Source organism: Martes martes (assembly GCF_963455335.1).
Source record: "Martes martes genome assembly, chromosome: 4".
Classification (NCBI taxonomy): domain Eukaryota; kingdom Metazoa; phylum Chordata; class Mammalia; order Carnivora; family Mustelidae; genus Martes; species Martes martes.
This window is the reverse complement of record NC_137891.1, coordinates 70,981,533-70,989,782: the sequence shown is the minus strand read 5'-3', so window position 1 is coordinate 70,989,782 and position 8,250 is coordinate 70,981,533. Positions and strand designations below refer to the sequence as shown.

The following is an 8,250-nucleotide window of genomic DNA, read 5'->3' as shown; positions in this document are numbered from 1 at the left end:
AGGCAGTGGGCACATGACCATGGGATTACTGATTTGACCCCATACCACACCATTCAGAAGTTGCCAACCTGATAGTGGAAAAGGCTTTCAACCAAGCAGCTGAATCACTGGCTTGAGTATGACACCCTGTGTGAGTAAGGCACTATTTCAAGGTGCAGGAGACTTTGCAGACTAATGCTTCATACATGCTGTATCCATAGGAGGTAAAAAATCATGGCTCCAGGAAATAGCCATGACTTTGATCATCAGCATTGCTGTCATCATGTCTGACTTGAGAAGTTTGTGTTTTCTATCCATACAATGTTAGATATCCTAGTTTTTAAAGGTGCTGCTACCACCAAGAAGCACAGTGAGGATTCTGGCAAATATAAAGCTATAGCTGGCCCTCTGGTCACATGGTCTCCTCATGCCAATTGACAACCAGACAAGGGAAAATCTATTATAAGCAGAAGTGATTGATTCTGACCATCATGAGGGACCGCTGGTACATGCAGAGAACTGGGGGGTCATGTTTGGCATTCCAATGATCCGCCTGTGTTTACTCTCAGTGCTCATTCTAAATTGCAGGTGGGCAAGTAGAGCAAACATGGCCTGATTAAGGCATGGTCTGAAGAACTTACATGCTTCATGAAAATCACCCGGGACCACAGAATTGCTACCCAAGGGTGAGGAGAATGAACACTTGTTGGTAGAGCAGGGTAATAATGATGATGAAGCATATGGCCCCAGGACCAGATGCAGTCATGGGGACTGTAACTCATCCCACTAACAGTCCTCTTGTAAGTTTCTTCAGGAAATGTGACACAGAATCCAGAAGAAGCCAGGCCTGGATGGATGGGCCCGATCACACATGACACCCAAGGTCATGCGGACACCCACTGGCTGTGAGAACAAGTGGAAGTGGATGGTGAAAGGGGTGGACTGTAGTAGGTGCCGTGTTCCTGTGTTCGGATCCACTGTCCTGGGCTGGAATGCCCCCTTGCTCTGTGTGTCCGTGATTCATAGGTATCTGTTGTCCCCTGCTCTAAAACATTTTTCTCCGCTGATGGGAATAGTCATACCAGGAAAATTTGCATTGACTTCCAGGATGGAGGGTCTCCCAGGCAATGGCTGACTGCAAAGGGGGTATGGAAGGCAAAATCTTTTACATCATGTGGGATCGGTAGGTCTGCAGTTCTGTTGATGCTCTGGAACTCCCTTCACCCCTTACCACAGATCAGGCCAAGGCTGGACTTTCCTGAGCTAACAGCCTTGCTCAGCTCGTTCCTCTCCTCTCCACTGTGCTTCACTCCCTCTCTCCCTCACCAGTTTGTCCTGTAAGCCACTTGCTCAATAAATCCCTAACACCTGAAACTCTGATGAGACTCTGATCTTCTCCCTCCTTTGGTCCTAGGGCCTGGGGAGAAGGCATTCTATTCATTATCCATGAACAAAAGTAAGAATGTTGGTGAATGGAGCCACCAGAAGGCAGAAGTTTTAGAAGTGAAGGGTACCATGGAGGGCAAAATTTACTCAGAACCACCTCTTATTTTTATGTGTGTGTGTGTGTGTTTAAGATTTTATTTATTTGACAGAGAGAGACACAGTGAGAGAGGGAACACAAGCAGGGGGAGCAGGAGAGGGAGAAGCAGACTTCCTGCTAAGCAGGGACCCCGATGCTGGGCTCAATCCCAGGACCCTGGGATCATGACCCAAGCCAAAGGCAGATGTTTAACGACTGAGCCACCCAGGTGTCCCATTTTTATGGCTTTTTAATCAACACATAATGCATGCACAGAAAAGCACATTGAAATGTATGGCTTGCTGAACTTTTACAAGAACAGGAGGAGAAAGAGTACAGGTGTCATACACTGTCCTCTAACTAGGCCCAGAAACAACCATCAACTCCCATTTCTGTTTCACAGGCTAGAGCTTGTCACATTGCCCATCTACAAGAGAAAGAGAGATTAGGAATCTCTTCAGTAATAAACACAATTTTGGCAAAGTCATTTTTCCTCCCTTGAATTTTCTCGTACATGTCAATTTCTCTCCTTTCCTGAGTTTTGGTGGCCCACCTTGAACCATCCCAACTCAATATACAGAAGAGGAAAGATTTGTGTCTTCAGTATGTTTATTCCCATGATAATTCTGAAACACGTGATTGACTTGATTTGGGCCAAATACCACTAAAGGACAGTGAAGTCACCTTGACGATGATTCGAGGTTCAGTCTGAAACAAAATGATAGCTCAAAAACCTCCTACAAGGCATGTCTTCTGCAATTTCTAACAACTTGCAAGGAAATTTTGCATATGGATAGAGGCTGCAAGCACACCTGATTACACTGAGAGAGGTGCACAATGTAGAAAACCGCTGATGATACCAGGAACAAATGTAAAGATAATCACAGATCCTTTGATATTAATGCACGTTGTCATAATGACTGCCATTATTGGCTGTGGGGCCACACTCCATAATGAGCCTTTTTTTGGGACTTAGTGTAGCCGAGAAGTGCAGAGATACTGTTTCTATTAATGAATGTGTAGTTCTAAGCTGGAACAATGGTAAAACTGTATTATTCCGTGAACAAAATTCTGCTGAATTCACAGACAGGTGACATTGTGTGGGCACTAATGTATAGGGGGCTCTCTGTTATAATAAGGCTACTATTATCTTTAACACAATGATGCTGAATGTGCCCGGGACTTATCCCTCTGTGCTGGTCACCAAGACTTAACTCTTTGTGGGCCGAGTTAAGTAGTGCTTTGTGGCCCTGTCAGTGGTTTCCCAACCTCAGCAAGTCACAGTCCCGTTTTTACTTTGTTTTCTTTTTTCCCTGCTTCCACTCTCCCTTTCTTTCTTGCTTTGTATGTTTGGATAATGACCTCTTTGGCATCCAGATTCTTCTCTGTATGGAAACGTGTATTCTGCTCCTTCTTCTGAAGCCTGAGGCCATTGTGGACCGAAGGACAGGAGTCTGGGGAGATGCACCCTTGTACCCGGCCTGTGGCTCCTGTCCCATCCCCCTGCCTACAAGGTCTCCAAAGAGCAGTATCGTTTCTCCCAAAATAACTCATTCTCTAAGCAGCAGTGACTACTTGGCGCTGTAAAGGAACATGACCCATCACCACTGAAAAGATTTAGACACAGGATGCTGGTCCCACAGAGGCCCATTTGAGGCAGGAGAAGAGCCTTGGTTCTTGTGGGCCTGATCACATGTGACACCCCAAAACACGCAGACATGGGAATGGAAGGCTTTCCTTCCACCAGGGGAGGACGGCCGACCTGGGCTTATTTTCCCCTTCTCCATTATCTGCCTGCCAATGATCCAATTTCAGAATTATCTGGGGGAGGGCGGCAGCCTTGGTCCCTTTGGCCTTTGCACTGTCATTGGTTCCCTCCCTGCCCGCCCCCCCCAGTGCCTGCACTCAGCCTGCTGTTCCCCGCCCTCCCCCACCACAGTCACAGGGAGAGAATGGGGAAGGAGCGGCCACCACATCCCTGGGCAGCTATTTCTGTCAACTGAAAAGGCCATTTAAGCAAAACACTTAATTACCTTTCCTCCTCCCTGCAACCCATGGGAAAGTATGAGCCAGTCAGATAATGAGCTTAGAGAGAGCAGCAGCTTGGCGAGGGCCGAGATTTTCATCAGGCAGAGGAGTGACCTCACCCGATCCCATCACAAAATGGGGAGCAGAGAGAAGAGAGAGAGCGGCTGTGCTATTTGACCCCTCACGCTGCAAACTCTTGGAGCGTTAGAGAGCTTCGAATTCCCAGGTAAAGTACCCAGGCCTGGCCTGTGATTAGCCCAGCATGGGATGGAGGCCGCTTTCGACAGCACGGTCTTGTGTAAGGAGCCCTCATTTGAACATCCTTCCTGGGCCCTGCCCTTGCAGCTAGCTCAACCCCCAGGGCCTCAGGTTTCCCACGGATAAAATGAGGCTCTTGGACTGGGAGGGTCTCTCAGGTACCTTTGCATTCTACAATGCTAACAAAAATTGCGGCGGGTGTTGGGGAGCTGGGAGGTGGGTCTCCTTCAAGCAGTGAGTGGACTGGGGGCAGCTGAGGGAGGCATCTCATGGGTATGACCAGGCCAGTGGAGGCGGCCCTCCTGGGGTGGCCGGACCAGTAACTGTGGTTCTGTCTGAAGAGGTCCAGGCTGCCAAGTGAAAGAAAAAAGGAGCCGACCCTTTAAGGTAAGAGAAGGCGCAGCCCTGCAGGGAGAGCCTGGTGTCTTCAAAGAGCTCACCTCAACCCTGGCTGGGAAGGGTGACAGATTGCCTGCCTCTGTGGCAGAGCTTCCCGGGCACTGTGTTCTGGCCCCCATCCATTTTGACCTCAGCGTGTCTCATGATTTCTGTCCCCTTGTCTGCCCTGCTTGGACCTGGCAACTGCTCTGTACTGGCCTAAAAAAGGACTGAGGCCATGCATCTTCCCACCCACGACTGCAGGCCCTGACGCCGGGGCCGGTCTAGCTGCTGCCCACGGGGCCCCCTCCCATGACTGGAATGTCACAACCCACCACATTTTCCCTGCTGCCCAACCCTCACGCATGCCCCTCTGGGGTCTGGCCTCTTCTTTCCCAGTCACAGGCAGCCATTTTGCCTCTGCCTGGGTAGTAATTCTGTGCTGCTTCCTGGTCCCTGCATGTGGACAATTGGCCAAGGAGACTCAGAGGGTGAGACAAGAGGGGAGCTTGAAGGTTACCACACGCCCATGGGGGCCAGATTGGAGGACTGAGAAAGTCACTCCATTTTATTTGCTCCTCCGATGGCTGGAGGAGTTATCCTAGCAGTACTAGTGATGGGGTCAGAGCACTGAACACACAGACAAAACCCTTCCTCCAGCAGAGTCTAGTGCTGGGGAAACAGGGGCTAAAATAAATAAGGGAAAATTAAATGAAATAAATAAATTAAAAGTGTATTTTAAAAATAGGCGTGTTAGAATATATTCACTACTATGGAGAAAAAGCAAAGCGGTGAAGGAAGACAAATTTGAGTCAGGAAGGGATTTGCAGTTCTAGATTGGGGTGGTCAGTGAAGGTCTCACGGAAAAGGGATATTGAATTAAAAATCTGATGGACATGAGTAAGGAAGCCATGTAGACATCTGGGGAAAGAGGACTCCAGATAGAGGGAAGGGCAAGTGCAAAGGCCCTGAGGCATAATCTTGCTTGGTGAATGAGAGGAATGCAAGGGAGTTGGTGTGGCTGGAACTGGTGGACTGGGGTAGGGCAGTCGACTAACAGGGAGGAAATGGGGGGTGGTGCGCAGGGAGACTGTGTAGGGCTTTGCAGACTACTCTAAGAGTTTTATCTTGAGTGAGCCGAGGGTCACTTCAGGGTGCTGACCAGAGGAAGTCGTCGTCTGATTATGCTAATAGGTTTGCTCTGACTGCTGAGCTGAGTGAACACAGAAAGAGGAACAAGACAGGGACGGGCGCGCAATTAGGAGGTGGTGGTGATGGTACTGGTGAGGCATGCTATGACTTGGCCCAGACTGACAATGGTGGAGGAGGTGAGTAAGAGTCTATCCTCAAAGGTGAGATGCCATGATTTGCTGATTGCCTGGTGTGGCACGTGAGCAGGAGTGGAGACAAAGATATTTCTGAGTCATTTGGTCTCAGCAACTGTTGCATGAAAGGCAAGGAGAAGACGCTGGGGGTCCCATCAGAAGCTCAGGGCTGGAACTGTGTATTTGAGATGCTTGTTGGTCATCCACGTTGGGGTGGGGGGCACTCCAAGTGGAGTCTGGGGCTCTGGAGAGGAAGCACTCAGGTATGAATCTGGCGTCCACTATATAGATGCTATATAAGATCACAAGACAGAATGAGATTACCAGCGGAGCATGGACTGAAGGCAGAGGAGAGAGAGAGAAAGAGAGAGAGGTCGGGCCTGAGCTTTGGGGCTGCAGCGTGAGGAGACCAGGGGGATGAGGAAGGCCAGGGGAAAAAAGGCTGGGAATAAAGGGCCCAGTGAAAAGGTAAACCAGGAGAACGGGGTCACTGGATGGTAGACGCCATGTTTCAAGGAGGAAGAAGAAGTTATCCATGGCAGCTAAGGCAAAGTCTGAAAATGACAACTGGTCATAGCAAAGTGAAGGCAACTGGCAAGCCCCATTTTCTTCAGAATAAACCCTTCCATAGGTTTGGAGCACAGCCCCCACCTTAGCCACCCGGGTGGGTTTGTGGGTTCAGGTCTGGCTGATCGCTGATTGGCTCAGAGATACCCGACTGGGCCAATGGGAATTCTCTCCAGACATTTTCTCCTGGAGCTGTTGGGATAGACTGGCCGCCTCTCTTGAGTTGCTAAGTGTTGGGATGTAAGTCATGTCCCCTCACAGACATCCTGCTTGTCGTGCGCATTCACTCTTTCCAAGACAGGGGGAGAGAGAGAGAGAGAGAGAGAGATCGATCCCCAGCGATAGCATTTGAACCATCTCTGGATGCAGCCCTAAGTCCCGCCACTGCTCTGGACTCCGTTTTAGCTCCGAGCCAATAAACTATTTTAAGCTCGTTCGAATCAGCCTTCTGTCTCTTGCATCCGAAGTTGCTCCGACTATGTCCCTGAAGCCTGCTACTCCACAGTGGCAGCGAGTATGAAGGACATGTCGGTGACTCACCGGTCACGCAAAGACCACTGACCTAGGGCTTTGAGCCAAGGGTCAGAGACTCTGGCAGTCCTGGCCTCACAGCCCTCTCAGGGCAACCGTACTAAGCGACCTTTGCCGTCAGGACTATTCTTGGCTGGCTGAAATTGCGCGGAGGAGTTCAGCCCCGGCAGGACCAAACAGGGTCACCTCCCTGCCTCCTCCTGTAGCAGCCTCTGACGCAGGCCCGAAATCTGGGGCAGGTAGGATTGCAACCCGAGAAGCTGGGGAAGGGCATCAGGTTCCGCCCGTGACCCAAGAGGTGGAATCCTGTGGGGCCGCCAGGGCTCAGTACGGGGAGTTCCCTAGGAGATTATGAAAGCCGTGTGGGGGGGGGGGTGTGTGTGGGGGGGGAACGCTGTGGGCTTAGAGGGGGACGGGGTCAGCATCTGGGGAATGCAGATGAAGTAATGGGAGACCAGGGCACGGGAAGCAGTTGCTAAAACAAACTGAATAGTTCTGCCGATGAGTTTGAGCTGGCCTGGAGCTGTTTTTAAAGGGCTAGCTACACGCAGATTGCAGCATTTTAAGGATACGTGGAACAGAGCGCACGTCCTCTCATGCGGGCTTTTGGCTCCGAAGGTCCAGTATGTCACCTTTGGGGGTCTTCTCCGTGTGCTGTAAGGGGAAGCAATTTGTTTTTACACGTCTTTGGGCTCTGCACAGATAGGGTATTCAGACCTTCTCGTGGCTTCCTTGTACTTGGGCAGGTGCATGAGTGCATGCTGACCTTCTCTTTCTGTACCCTGACTAACAGAAATTATGCTCCGGTGATAATTCCTGGTTGCCCACGTTCCACACACCGATCCAGCCTTCAGAGAGCCTTGCACTAGCTGGCCACCGAAGGTCTTGGTATAAATCCCTTCCTCTCAAGTTGTCGCCTCATTGCTTCCTTCTCTTGCAGGATTTCTTATGTTCTTGGAGAAGACACACCTTTCACGTGCACACTTTCATCCCCTAACTGCGGCTGAGACTTCCTTCCAACCGCAGACTTCACCTCTGTCATGGAATAAGAAGGATACCAATTTAATAATCCTCGTTAAATGTAGTGCTACACCGTGGAAATCTGTAGTATTTGACAGAAACCCAAACGCTACTGACTTGTCGCTAGGATAATTACAGGTAGTGTTTACCAGACTAAACACATTTGTAGGAAGGGTGAATGTAATGTGTTTCAAGGTAAAACTGTCTTAAACGCTGTCAAGTAGTTTAAAATGTCACATTGCACCCAAACAATGGATTCCAGATACACCTTAGTCTTTTATAGTCACAAAAGCAAGTTTTCTAGGATTTCTGATTGTTTTGCTTACTTTTTATTTATTGCAATAAAACAACGGAAAAACCTTTATCGTTCACTCTTGTTTTGCTCACTTACTTTGGTTTTCTCCCCCAGTCGGTCTGAAAACAAATGTTCTCTTTCATGACTTTATCCTCCAATGAAGTATATTCTGGGTGTCACAACTGAATTCTGCTTTCTAACTCATATACAGAAAATGTTTCCCCCAATTTCTCCACACTTCCTGTAGGTGGAGCATGCGTTGAAGGTGAGGAAAGTTCTGGAGACTCAGAGGTAGAGAGGCCTGGCTCCCTGGGAGGGTACTTTCCATTCTTGGGGCTCTGGTGCTT

The 8,250-nt window shown here is 49.4% G+C and overlaps 1 long non-coding RNA gene across 1 annotated transcript; it reads left to right on the top strand.

Annotated features, from left to right (window-relative positions):
• The first annotated feature begins 3,433 nt into the window (after positions 1-3,433).
• On the top strand, positions 3,434-7,978 carry LOC308342071. Its single transcript, XR_013966745.1, has 3 exons — positions 3,434-3,755; positions 5,360-5,493; positions 7,529-7,978. It is a non-coding gene; the product is annotated as an uncharacterized lncRNA (long non-coding RNA).
• The last annotated feature ends 272 nt before the right edge of the window (positions 7,979-8,250 follow it).